We start from the raw sequence: 14322 nt of genomic DNA, 5'->3' as shown, positions 1-14322 counted from the left end.
CTTTTGAGGAATTCTGAATGGTCCCTCTGCATCCACGAGTCCTTTTGAGGAATTCTGAATGGTTCCTCTGCATCCATGAGTCTTTTGGCATTTCTAACAACCGTTCATGGGTCAGTAGAGGCTGACCCTTCCTCCCTTGGCAGTGGTACCCCTGATAGCCAGCCCTGCTTCCCACAGTGTCAGGCCCTTGTACTCAGCTCTATTCTCAAAGCATGGGCATAGTCTTCAGTCTTTCAAGAGTTAGGCTCCATGTTCACACAACTCTCAGTGTGGCATACTGGTCATCTCTTGCTGTGCCCAAGCTATAAATTAAATGTGATCATATGTATACATGCATAGTGAAGAAAGGCACACATGGGGTCAGCCCTGTCCCAGTTTCAGATGCTGACTGTGAGTCCTGGGGCATGTTTCCCCCCGTGGGGCGCTGGTGCTATAATACTCACCACTCTTCATATAAAATTTTATCTATGTCCTTGTAAGTCAAGCATGCATTTTACTGGCAGTTGTACAGATACTGAGAGACTGAAACATGCTCTGCCATAGGCCAAGCCATGGAACTCTTCCAAGTGCCCATCCTCAGGAGAGTCTGTCTGGGCACATCGTCTGCTGAGCTTCCAGGTTGTTCGTGTGCCTTTGAAACTGGATTTAGTTCCTATTAAAAGAAGATATCTTCTGATCTAATTTCTTTTATACTTTTTTCCCTTTCAGAGCAGAGGGGAGGGGGAACCCCATAAAAACCTGTCCTTTTCTCAGCCAGCTTTTTCTAAAGGAAGAGCTCCACTGCTCTGTCTGGATACAGATACTTGGATCCAAGTGATCATTCCTTACACTGCAGTTGCTGTTGGGAAGTAATTATCAGGCAATGCTTAAATCCTGTCAGAGGCAAATGCAGAGGGAGCCAGTTTAGAGCAGGCGCAAGAAGCCAATGCAAGTGCACCTGTTGCCAACGGGAAGCGTAACCCAGGAAAGATAACTGTGGAAGCCGCTCAGATGGCTCGGTGGGTCATAATTCAGTCCCCAGGACCCACATGGTGGCAGGAAAGAGCTCAATTCACTTTGATTCCCAAATGCACTCTCTGGAACATACACACCAATACACACTTACACAAATGAATAAGTGTAATAAAATATTTTAAAACTTCAAAAGATAACAGATATAGTGTCCATCAGTTCTGTTGCCTACAAGAAAAGCCAGACCAATGATGTCTTTAGTCCTAGCACTTGGGAGGCAAAGGCAGGTGGATCTCTATGAGTTCAAGGACAGCAGGGTTATATAGCGAGACCCTGTTTCAGATAAGCAAACAAACAAACAAACAAATAAATTAAGCTGCAAAGCTATTGAGCATAAATTCCTATCCCGTTTATCAGGAAGAAGCAGGTTAAGTGAGCAGCCCTGGGGGAGGGGGAGGGGCTGATGGAGAAGGATGGGCGCCTAGGAGACCAGCTGCCTTTAGAATCAGTTTGAATGTTTTAAAACAACATTTTAATTTTATAATCTTTAATTAAAAATTTTTATATAATACATTTTAAACATTTACCCTCCCCCAGCTCTGCCCTACCCACCTGACTTAATGTTCTTTCTCTCTTTTTTAAAGCACGTGAATATTTTGCCTGCATGTATGTATGTGCACCATGTTGATGCCTGCTGCCTACATATGTCAGAAGAGGGTGCTGGAGCCCCAGGAACTGGAGCTATAGACAGTTGTGAATCACCACATGGTGCTGGGAGCCAAACCCAGGTCCTCTGCCAGGACAAGTGCTCTGACTATTGCTGAGCCAGCTCTCTAGCTCTCTGACAGACAGACAGAGTTTTCCCTGTCCCCAGGCTCCCCTTCACCAGCACTGGGATTTTAGGCTTCGGCCACCAAGCCTGGATCATGCGGTGCTGGGGATCAAAGCCATTTCCTGCATGCTAGGCAAATACTCTGCCAACTGAGCTATTCTCAGCCCCTTAGGAAGGCTAAAGGCCTAGAGTATGGACTCTGTGCTCTTTCTCCTCTTCACTCAGCCTCCAGAAGCCACTGGTGAGAATAAACTCCAGAAGAATGGGAGATGTGCAAAGTTCAGGAAACTCTCTAAAGTGAAGCTGTGCTTGGAGAGAGGAGGAAGGGATGTGGAAGAGACCACAGGCAAGTGAGAATCCATCAGCACAAGTGTCATGGAGAGTTGTGCCCAGGCAGTGTCAAGCCCCTTAAAGGAACTCTTACCTTTAGGGAGTGCAGCTAAACACTTGGCATCAAGGCCTCTCCTGTGGTTAGCAGGCTCTTCTTTATAGTCAAAGCAAAACTCTTTCTGAAAGCTGAAAGTTATCCCATTAATATAGCATTAAATTAAGGTGTAGAATATTGAGTGGAAAACACTAAGCATAAAAACAAAACTGGTGACTTTTTCATTTAGTTATATTTATGTTAACATAATAATTTGTGTATATGTGTTCAACTATGTAATTACACTGGCATCACTGGTGTGTGTGGTGGAAAAAAGACAGCCAGACCTCTATTCAGACTGGCAACAGCCTCTTGATCCCAGAACAGCTGAGTATGCTAGGCGTACACACCCACCCTTCCTGGGCTACCATGTCTTCCTCAGAAAGCCAGCAGCTTGTTGAGGAAGTCTGGATTCTTTTTCCAGTGATAAATTATGTTAATATTGCATGTGCCTTCAAACTACTAAACAGCAGCATGGGCAAAAGGCAGGAAATTCCCATGAAAACTTGTCATAAATACAAGAGGAAGTGAAAGAGAACACTAGTAAGGAAAGGGGTGTGGCTTAGCTCTTCCCTGTAATACTGACCCCAGCTACGGTTCTCCTATCTTCACAAGACTCCACGTCTGCAAACTTGGAGGCGTCAAATGCTTGGTCACTGGCCTGCCTGCTTTGCAGTTGTTGCTGTTGTTTGAATATTTCCACCAGGGCTGACTTCTTGCTAATTACCAAAAGGTAAATGAGGAGACAAGGAAGGTGAAACCCTGCTGCCTCATAATGTGGGGTTTCTTTGCCGGTGTCTAGCAGCCTGTATTTCTTGCATGCATGCAGACCGTGTACCACTAGCACATCTGACATTTGGTGCACTGCCAGTCAGGCTACTGCAGTCAGCTCACATGAAATAACAGCAGTGACTCATAACTTCAGTGTCCCACTGAGTCAAGGTCACCAAAGTGTTTGACTTCCAGTTTATACTTTTCCTATCCTTGAATAAATAATGTCTCCCTCCTCTCTCCTTGCCCTTATCTTTCCTTATTTATTAGCTTCACTACATTTAAGACAATCTGCTAGAGAAAGGTTAGGGAATAAGCCCAAGGTACCATTAAAACATGCCACAGACATGAATCATGGGTGACTCAAATAATACATTTGTGCTTTTGTTAACCATTATCCCGAATCACAGTTCTAATTCACTGTATAATTAGATGTGCATGGAATATAGCAGAGACTTTCCTGTGTAGTATGTTTATAAGATCCACTCTCCAATAATGAACGCAGATTCAGACAACTCATTACTACAAAGTGTACCCAAGTGTGAGAGCCTCTATGGAGTAGGGACAAGAGCATCTGAGGGGAAAGGAGGCCGGCACTGGGGCTGGTTCCGCTTAGCACAGTGATGTACATGCTGAGTGAGACTCATGCCCAAGTGTATCAGGGATGACTCTGGACCTGTGCCATGGGCAGTGACCTCCAGGAAGGGACCCAGTGCACCCACCTCGTGTGGCTCATTCTTTCACTTGTAGTGTCTTACATCAGCAATGTGCAAAGGGTCTGGGCACAGTAGGTAAATTAGATTGGCACTCATAATGCTCCGAGGACAAGGAACTTGACAACAAGGACTCACAAGTGGGTGGATGCAGGGAGGGAAGCAAGAAAGGAAGAGGGGTGGGAGGGAAAAAAAGACAGGAGGGACAAGGCTAAGCTTTAAAAAAAAATCAAAAGCTCCCTGATAAAGAGTTTGAAAAGAGGTCAGTGAAAAAGAAAGCTAACACTCCTAAGATGGCAATTAGCTACAAGTGACAAGCACACATTCTATTCCCAAACTGGGTCCCAGAAACAGCGTGGTGTATAGAAGAGTCACTGATGCAGGGAACACTGTTAACTCAGCTGCTTTATACAGAAAGAGAGAGAGACAGGCAGGCACACACACACAAACACACACCGTGTTTTGGAACTGAACCTGGTACTTCAAACAGGCTAGGTAGGAACTGTACCACTGAATCAGGCCACCAGCTCTTGATATAACTAAATAACACCCTAGGCAGAAAACCTGCCAAACAAACTTATGGGTTGGAAATCTAAGAGCCCTGGAGGCTGGGCCTGAAGTTCCCTGGGAAGCATTTGTCTAGCATGTGTGAGGCCCTGGCTTCTATTCCCAGCTCTTCCTTTTTCCAGGAAAGAAGGGGGATTTAAGGGATTATCTTAAAAGCCATCGTATATCTCCAAAGCATAAGAGTTCTTGAACAGAGGCCACATTACCTGTCAGCTTTTCTTTGATGTGGGAATCCAATGAAGCTTAAGTTTTTCTTGTTGAAATCTAAGGAAAAGGAAATAGCACAATGTTAAAATAATTACATAGTCACTTAAGAACATTCCAAAGAGAAGACAACCTTCAAACTCCCCTGGAACTTGTAATTTAGGTAAAAAGGACATCATTAACTAAATAAAAAAAACTTTTGAGAATCAAACTCGACACAGAAATCACACACATAAGTCCTGGTTTGCTTTCTTCCCTTATCAAGAGGGCCCTGCACAGCTCATAGGTTAAACAAACATTCTGACATTTTTCAAAGCCATTTCAAATTGTTATGGAAAAAAATAATTTGAAACAATTAAATACCAAGTAACAGTTATATACTGAGAAGGGGGGAAAGAGAAAATAATTGAGTGATTTGGGTCAGGATAAGCAGAGATAATGAGGTAATGTGCCTGGAAGATCGGAGATTCCTTTAGAGAAGGTGGGGAGGTAGAGGGCGCTGAAGAGCAACAGGTGCCTTGGCTGTGTCCTTTCTGCTTTTGTTAAAATCTCGACAACTATACATATACACGGTGTGCCGGTATGTGTGCAGAGGTCGCAGGGCAAGGTGCAGGTGACACATGTGTATTGTGTGTAAGTATGCATCAGCCACAGCACACAATGGGGGTTAGAGAACGACCTTCAGCAGTCGGCTCTCTCTTTCTACCATGTAATGTCTTTGAAAGTGAACTCAAGTCATTGCATTTGGTGACAAGTGCTGCCTACTGAGCAACCCCACTGGACAGACTCATTTGTTTTTGAAGATAGGATATATGATGTAAAGACAGCTGGTAACAATTCCATACAGGAAAATCACACATCCAGGGTGAACGTGTTAATGAAAACCAGGCAGAGACAGGATGTATATGGGGTCACAGCTAACAATATGCATTACAGCTTCAGGCACAGAGAACAAATTCAAGCAGACCTGAGACAGAAATTCCTTCCCCCTAGCAAGGACCTTTGTAGTTTACTATTTAGAATCAGAGCCCGAGGGGCAGGGGTAAAGGTGCAAGACATAACAGATGCCAATACTTCTTTATCCTTCGAAACATATCTCAAGTCCTAAAAACTGGAAGTTAGAAACAACAGGGAGGCATAGTGAAATTAAAAGTATAAAGTCAACTAGACATACAATTTTCATTCCAAGCACACACAAGCATCCTGTCATAACTATACCAAAAAAGATAATTCTGATTTAAAAAAAGGAAAGAAAGAAAAGCTAACAGATGTTATAAAAGGAAGTTGCTGAATTGTTCCAGTCTTGTCCAGCAGAGCACTTGTGCTATGAAATATTCAGGGTAGATAACGGCTGGGCTTCAGAGCAGCATTTAGATACCCACAGCATCTCACTTTTGTTCTGACACCACATACATAACAGCACTCGAGCAATCAGACGGGAAGCACTTATTTCTCTGGGTTGGAAAAGAAGCCACTGGAAAGATATAGTATTTTCTCCAAACTGTCTCACATGAAGAGTTAAGAAAGAGAGACTCTCCCACCACTGCCTGCTGGAAGGAAACTCACATGTAAGACTGTCGTTTCTGAAAATATTTTAGGTACAGTGCAGCATATCCATAATTTGATCCAAAGTTTGGAATTTAATTAGCAATTTTGTCATATGAAAGCTTTCAAGGTTTAGCAATAGAAAGGAAAAAGACATTTTCAGCAATTACAAGCGTAGCTAGGGACTCTGATAGCTAAAGCATCCTTTTAGACAGTCAGCTAGATGATTAGCTGGATGCTGAGAATATTAGCTTCCACAACAAAGACATTAGAAAATGGATACAGAAATGTATTTTCCATATTTCCCATCTTACCTTGTTTCTCGGAGAATCTGAAGGCTCCCAGGCAGCTAGAAAGCCCTGGGTTTCTGAACATGGCTGCACAGGGAACAGTGGGCACCACCAGCCCAATTTGACAGCTAATTCTTAACCAGCAATGGCCTTGGGCAGCTCTAAGCAAAATTGGGTTGCAAATTTCCAGAGTGCAGGGCTACAGTGAGCGACCAGGCACACGTGTCTTTGAGCTTACAGTGCACACAAAGCAAAAGGCTGCAACAAATTAAACTCCTTCGTCAGATATGAACAGAAATTAGAGCTGGAGATGCTGCAACAGACAGGGTTCCAGAGAAGGCATTTCAGATTATGCCACAGCAAGGCCTTGGGGAATCACAGAGAATGTATTGCTCAAGAAGATAACGCTGAGACTATCATGACAGTGTTGAAAAGAACTAGCCTAATACCAAATAGCCCCAAAGAAGAAAACCCCAGAGAGGGACCCAACATGTTGGGGTGCGGTGAGTTGCCTAAGTGTTCCCAGGCTGCCCAAGCTTAGCTCTGGCTGAGCTAAATAAAATATTTCACTTAACCTGGAGCCAAAAATTCATACTTTAAGAGTTAAGATTTATAAGCAACATATGAGCAAAACTGTAGAGAAAGAAAAGGCAGATATTACCAGGAGAGTCAACCGTTTTAATCTCAGACAGAAGCTGTCAAGCTTTAGCGATAAGATTGATGCCTGCGTTGTTCCATCTGCAGCCTGTAACTGAAGGGCTCAAGGCCAGATAATAAATTTGGAAGAACAATTGACAATAATTAGAGATGGACTGTTTCCTCCCTACAAAGGGACATTAAAGAAACCCACAGGAAATAGGCTCCATTACAGGGTAAGGAAACTGGGCTAAGAAGGAAACCTGCTTCCAGGAGAGAACTGGTAGCTATGGAGTCATGGGATCAACAGGGAGGGGAGTCAAGGCCATTATTTATCCCAACTCTATGCAGTGGCAGGGACCCTGAGTTTGTTGGCCTTTGTATCTTTGATCCTAAACATTTGTTTGTATCTAACCGGCATATAATAGGTCTGCAGTAAATATCTGCATGAAATAATGGAATAGTCTTTTCTGAAAACTAAAAGATTCTTTGGGCTTTAGGTTTAGATCACCAAACCAGATCAATCATCTCAGATACAGATACAGCTGAAAATGAAGAACCAATGGATGGACAGATGGATGGATGGATGGATGGATGGATGGATGGATGGATGGACGAGCATGTTACTCTTTGAAACAAAAGATACACTCTCAGATAAAGGAACACTTGGCTGCTAGTTGGTAGCAGTGTTTAGGGAGGTTATGGGATGTTTGAGGAAGGAAGTATGGCTGGCAGGGGTGGTCACTGGGATAGACCTATGGGGGTTACTGTCCAAGCGCTCTGTATCTTAGTCCCCTGAGACGTGAGGGGCTTCAGGTGTACAATCCACAGCAATGGATCTCAATGTGCTTTCCTGCCGAGATGAACTGTATGCTCTTAAGCTGAGAGCTGATCTAAATCCTTCTCCTTGCTGCTTCTGTCAGGTGTCTTACCCTATGCCAAGAGAGCTAAGACAACGGGAGACTATAGGACACGACCAGTCAGCAGCCTTTTGTGCTTCCTCTACCTGCTCAGTTACTTCTTGCTCATCCAGGAAGAATGTGGTAGATAAAATTGTTAAAAATAAAACCTAAACAAAGAAACAAAAGAAACTTGAAGGAACAGTAAGGTACTGAGGATACAGCTCCCTTTGGGGAAAGCTGCCGAATATTCATCTCCTGGGCAGGGGATGGATGTCACATGACCTCTGCAGAGTGTGGGAACAAGACAGATGAAGGGAATTGGAAGAGTTACTAGAACTGTTGGCTTTGTCAGAGAACCCCAAAACAAAGCAAATGTCATGGAAGAAAAAAGAAAAAGTTCTTTATGAAACAATGGGTGTAAAATGTAACCTTCTCCTAATCTGTAGGAAACCAAGTGAGATCAAATAATCCTACATTTCATGTCAACAGAAAGCGTCCATGAGGGACTGGAGGGACGGCCCATCGGGTAAGGGTATTGGCTGTGACAAAGGGCAGAGGGACAGCACAAAACGGCTCACTGCTGTAGCTCTGACTACAGGGGCCCTTGCAATGCAAGAGACAACTGTCCTTATAGAGGTCCTCTCACAAAGGAGAATGTGGAAACCAGGGCAACCAGGAGGGAGCCTACCAGCGGCCTAACTGGTTAAAGGCCACTCCTTTTGTAATGATGCGAAGACCTGCATCCTTCATGTCCTCACCTCTGTGCTTAGTGCTTGCAGGCATTGGACCCCTGTGTCCTCCCAAAGCCTGCCAAAGCCTGCCAGGGAGGGCTTGAGAAAGCTGACATTTCCTGGGAGGATACAGAGTCTATTCACTACAGCCACTGAGGGCATGCGCAGACCAAAGAGACTTCCTCCAAGTTCACCTTGGTATATCAGTGGGTTAACTGGGCTCCTGGACAGGAAACACTGAGGGGTGGGTGAGCCACAGGATGGAAGTTCCTTTTAGTTGTCCAACAAAGAATCTCCCAGTCAGCTGTTCATCTATCACATAACCCTGAGAGGAGCCTTGTGAGGGTCTTTAGAGGGAGTGTTTATAGGCATGGTCTCCGAAGAGTCTCCTGTGGGGGGTTTGACTCAAGATGGCAGTGGTCATGTCCAACCCAGAGGAAATAACTATCCAACAGGTGTGTGTGTGTGTGTGTGTGTGTGTGTGTGTGTGTGTGTGTGTCCATGAACGGGCTACTTAGAAAATCTCTTCCCTTCAATTTTACCTTTTTCAGCCCCTCCCACCCTCTGAGATGGTCTCGAGTATCTCAGGCTGACTTCAGACTCCACTCTGTAGCCCAAGGTTGAACTTGAACTCCCAAGCGAGTGCTGAGATTACAGGCAGGGAATCTCACACAGGACGTCTAGTTTATACAATTTTAGGGGTTGACCCCAGGGCTTCATGCATGCTACGCAGGCATACCGCCAACCGACATCCATCCCTGCTCCTGTAAAATGTATTTCTAAAGGCAGAACAGCATTCTCTGGCTAGCCTGAAGACAGCAAGCGAGGGGAGCAACAGTGAGGTCAGTGAGAGTTCCTGTGGCCTCACTCTCAGCCTCCTTCTCGGCTGACCCCCACATAACAACTCTGGAGATTTGGTGCACAGTACTTCTGTGCCAGCCTTGGGTGCCATCCGCACCTCCCATTGGTGCATAGTACTTCTGTGACAGCCTTGGGGTGCTGCTCTGCACCTCCCATTGGGGCACATCACTTCTGTGACAGCCTTGGGTGCCATCCCCACCTCCCATTGGTGCACATCACTTCTGTGGCAGCCTTGGGTGCCACTCCGCACCTCCCAATGAAGACGGAAGCTCTCACACTCTTGGGAAACAGCTGAACAGAAATGACAAGGCAGAACGGCACAGACAGCTATCCAGACACACACTATCGTGAGCTAGTGACAATTTCTAAGATCAAGATGCACCACAGAAACTGTGTCACCTAAAGCTCACATACACTTCTAAAGATGGTGGAAGTTCCAAGGCTGAATATACGGTTTCATTGCTCCATGAAGGAGTGTGCTGCATGCCAGACCGACCAAGCCTCTGGTGGACTTTATTTATGTGCTGAGTGGGAAGGCTTGACGCCCAGTGGGCCCTCTCCCTCCCCTCTCATCACACCCTCTCTGCATCCCTCACTCCTTCCCCCACTGTGGGCTCCCTGGAGGCTCTGCAGCTCCTGCTTCACAGCAATATTTTGGACAAGTCTGCAAATAAAATTTTACCTTCCATCATGCCATAAGGTAATTTAAAACAGGCTGTGTGTGCAGGGATGAAAGGGCAGAAATACTTTCAACAACGAGATATATTACAACTTGCAGCTACCTCTCTATTAGATATGTTGAAAGGAAACCATGCCTTTATACATCAGAATTCCTTTTCTGAGGCAAAGACTTCCTGACATCCTCTTAAAGAGTCATTAATGCCTTTGAAATAAAACTTCAAATGAAAAATGTCAACAGTTGTCCTGAAAAAATTAATCATAAAACTTTCAAGTTGAATTAGGGTTTCTTATTAATGATTCTTGGGAAGAAAGTCCAGGTTCCCTCAGCAAATGGGCCAGGGATTCCCAGAGTAACAACAGAGGACCAAAGAGAGGCTCATGTTTAAAACATGCACTGGGGATGGGGGTGCAGCTCACCAATGCATGTACTTGCCCAGCCTGCACAAGACCCTAGGAAGGCTTGGCAGCCAGTATCCCAGCGTGAGCTGACGAACACCAGAATGTGCATACAATGGAACATTGGCGCCCTCAGAAGGAATGGTGTTCTGACACGTTCAACAAGAGGGAAACCAAGGTTGCTACACTAACTGAGATGAACCAGCCAAATATTGGTGGCTCCATTTATCTGAGGTCCCTACAATAGTCAAATACAGAGTCAGTTCCAGGAAGAGGAGCTGAGGCCTCAGGCATGTCCAGAGTGTTCAGAGAGTGGCACTAAGAACACGTGTAACCCATGTGAAGCATCAACCCACAAAGGTTCTGAAATGAACTTGGCCAACAGAGTCCCAGGGTTTACTGTGCACAATAAGCAGCACCTCTGGAAATACTGTGTGTGTGTGGGGGGGGGGGGGACGTAGCAGCTTCACTGAGAAAGTACTCTCCTGCAGCAGGAGAGTCAGCACTATCTCAGTCACCAAGGGAAGCGGAGGAGGCTTCTCCCACAATCCCTCCCCTCAGTACTCACTGCTGGATGGTTTTTACATGGACAGATGCAAGGAAACACCAATTGCTAGGATGGTTTTGTGAGTCTCCCAATCCAGCTGGTGACATGGTACCCGGTGGCTCACATGAGTTCTAGAGCTATATGAGAATGACCAGGAGGAGCTTTGACTATTAATGGGACCTCTGAAGGGCATCTTAAGAACAAGAGTGGTAATGATCCACATCCAGTGCTTTTCACTGCTGTCATTAATTGGTACCCAATACACACTCCTGGCTCTCAGAGGGTCCATTTGCTAACTAGTGGAGGAACACCAGCGAGAGATGAATGAGCCTTTGCTCAGGTGTCACTGGCACCAGGAAGGCAGATTGGGTACCCATGGGAAGATAGTAGAGAAAAATGGAAGACATAGTCCTCGCTGGGTTGAAATGGCTAGATAAACAAGTGAGTTCAATGCCTCAAAGTCACACCCTTGATAAGCCTAAAAGCCTCCCCAGTCTCATGGATTATACCAGGGTCCAGAGCTGAAACATCAATGTAAAAGTCATGCGATGTCCAACTCGAAGACATGGGGTTAGACGGGGAAAACTCCCTGGAAAGAATGCTGCTAAGGAGTTTATCTAGGAGGGAGAAAATAGTGGTAGGTGGGTGGGGAAGAGCTGCTAGGTGTGCCAGGCACTTTGGCTGGGAGGAGAACCTGGAACAAAGGTGTAAATGGATCTTGTCAGACTAATGAGATGAGGGAAGGAAGGCAACAGGCACTAGCTGAAAACCCCAGAGACACCTCTGAAGTTCAGCAGGAGAAAAACAGCGAAGCGTAGATTCTCATCAGATGTTGACACTGAGCTAAAATATATCATGCTGTCCTTTCAGACAGGGAGAAAATACCTAGGAACCCAGCATTTCTTCACATATGGCTTTGGGGTCTATAAGCAGTGGGATGGAAAGGCATATGAAAAGATATATTATCTATCTGGCTGTGCTTTCATTAACCCCCCCTCTTCTTTCATTTCTTTCTTTATTCCCTTATCAATCATATGTTTATATTCTTTTTCTGTCTCCTCCTTTTCTCTTTTCTCCCTCTCATTGCAATCCTCCACAGATATTCACAACCTGGTCCATGGTCTTGGCTTCCATCACTGCATATAACCCAATAGCCACCATATCACTGGCCCCCTGAGGCTTGTGAAGCAAACTGTTGCCCAGGATGTACAGAGGATTCAGTGTTGTGAGAGTGTAGTGTGAATGGGAACTGGTGTTCTGTTACCTGCAGAACTTCCCAGTTCAGTTAGCATCTCATCCCAGTTGGGATACAGCTCAGTGGAAGAGAGAATGCTTAGCATGAATAAGGTCTGGTTCCATCTCCAGTACTGCTTTGTTCTTATACCTATTGACCTTCCTGACTTCTGCAGTGTGCACAGTCAGTCCTCCATGTTCTTGAACCACAAATGTAGTTAAATCTATTGAATACCTACAGATGTTTTTGTCATTACTACTTGTGCTGACTAGTCTTATGTCACCTTGACACAACTAGAGTTATCTGAAAGGAGGGGGCCTCAATTGAGAAAAAACTTGTCCATAAGATCCAGCTGCAAGGCATTTTCTTAATTAGCAACTAATGGGGGAGGGCCCAGTCCATTGTGGGTGGTGCTGTCTCTGGGCTGGTGATCCTAGGTTCTATCAGAAAGCAGCATCCCTCCATGGCCTCTGCGTCAGCTCCTGACTCCAGGATTCTACCCTGTTTGAATTCTGGTCCTGACATCTTCAGTGATGAGCAATGATGAGGAAATGTAAGCCAAATAAACCCTTTCCTCCTCAGCTTGCTTGTTGATCGTGGTGTTTGATCACAGCAATGGAAACCATAAGATACTACCTAAACAGTGCCTTGTAACAGCTGGCTATAGCTACAGATGTGTTTAAATTACATATGGATACCATGGAATGCTGTAGAGAGAGTATTTTAGCATGTTCATGCTTGAGTCTCCTCTGGGAGTTCTGGGAAACCAGCACTGAAGGACAATGGACACTCAAGTGACCAAGTGAGTTCCTTCCTTTAGTGAGGTTTCAGACTATGAAAAGGACATCACCAATCAAGCTAAAGACACATTTTTAAATAAAGTCAGTCCCAAGGCCCTCAAAACCCTGGCTATCCAGCTGATTCTTCTGAAGCATCTCTCCAGCTTCCTGTTGGTCAGTCAAGTATATGCCCACCCTATCTATGAGCAGTAGGTAGAACGAGAGACCCACCCAGAGCCATGTCTGAAGAAAAGCTGCTTTTGCTACAGGGTTGCTGTGAGGACCCAGATGCTATCACGAGCAGCTGGAACAGTGCAGGCCAGAGTCCATAAGCTGTGCTGTCCTAGACAGATGCATGTTTAATATGACCGCTGTTGGGTGTAGCTTGTACCTTCACAGCAGTCAGCAAGCAGCCTAGGCCATGGGGTCAGTGATTGACTTTCTTCCTTAGAAAGGGCAAGGCATGGGCTTTGGGATGGGGCTCACTGGAGCCCTGAATTCCATCCCCCCACATCAAACAAAAAAAAGATTAAAAAAAAAAGCAAAACATGTAACTATACCCAAGCATGGTTACTCCTTAACATTGGACCTTTTCTTTTAAGATGAATTTTAATTTCCCTCTCCCATTAAAAAGTTTATTTATTATTATTACTCGTGTGTGTGTGTGTGTGTGTGTGTGTGTGTGTGTGTGTGTGTGTGTTTCTGAGCTCAAGTGTGAAGACAAATTGTGCAGAGGTCAGCGGACAACTCTGTGGAGTCTCTCCATCCACCTTCATGGGAGAACCAAGGGTGGAACTTGGAGCCCAGGTTGGCACTGCAAGGGATGAGCCACATTCTCGCCTCATCCACATCTGTCTTTCGTCACTAAGACTATATACAGGGAATGTCTGCCTAGCATGTTTGAGAGCCTAGGTTTTCTAGCTGCCCCACCCCCACCCCAGAAGGGAAACAAACATTTCTAATAAAGTCCATACTTCATTGAATGACTCAGTACATGCTACAGCAGAAAGAGCCCAGGAAAACAAGATAAACCTCTTTGTCCTACGAGAAGTCGTCCCCGACTACAGACTTATTTGTAACCACATCACAAAGCATGCCTGCCAAAGAGCCCACACAGTCCTGCCATTGGAGAGCACTACACAGTCCTCCCGTTGGAGAGCACTACACAGTCCTGCCATTGGAGAGCCCACACAGTCCTCCCGTTAGAGAGCACTACACAGTCCTCCAGTTAGAGAGCCCACACAGTCCTGCCATTGGA

At 45.3% G+C, this 14322-nt stretch overlaps 1 protein-coding gene across 2 annotated transcripts in view; it reads right to left on the bottom strand.

The window, feature by feature from the left end:
* The window catches only part of Svil (supervillin), a 196748-nt gene that overhangs the window by 76054 nt on the left and 106372 nt on the right, over positions 1 to 14322 (bottom strand). For both annotated transcript variants that reach the window (XM_026783048.1, XM_026783047.1), the window contains 2 exons: positions 4465 to 4522; positions 2208 to 2299 (listed from right to left, as the gene is read on the bottom strand). The gene's annotated coding sequence lies outside the window, so the exon portion shown is untranslated. The remainder of the gene's footprint in view (positions 1 to 2207; positions 2300 to 4464; positions 4523 to 14322) is intronic.

Source organism: Microtus ochrogaster, chromosome 16, assembly GCF_000317375.1.
Source record: "Microtus ochrogaster isolate Prairie Vole_2 chromosome 16, MicOch1.0, whole genome shotgun sequence".
Taxonomy (NCBI): domain Eukaryota; kingdom Metazoa; phylum Chordata; class Mammalia; order Rodentia; family Cricetidae; genus Microtus; species Microtus ochrogaster.
The sequence above is the reverse complement of the archived record's forward strand: the minus strand, read 5'-3'. Positions and strand labels throughout refer to the sequence as shown.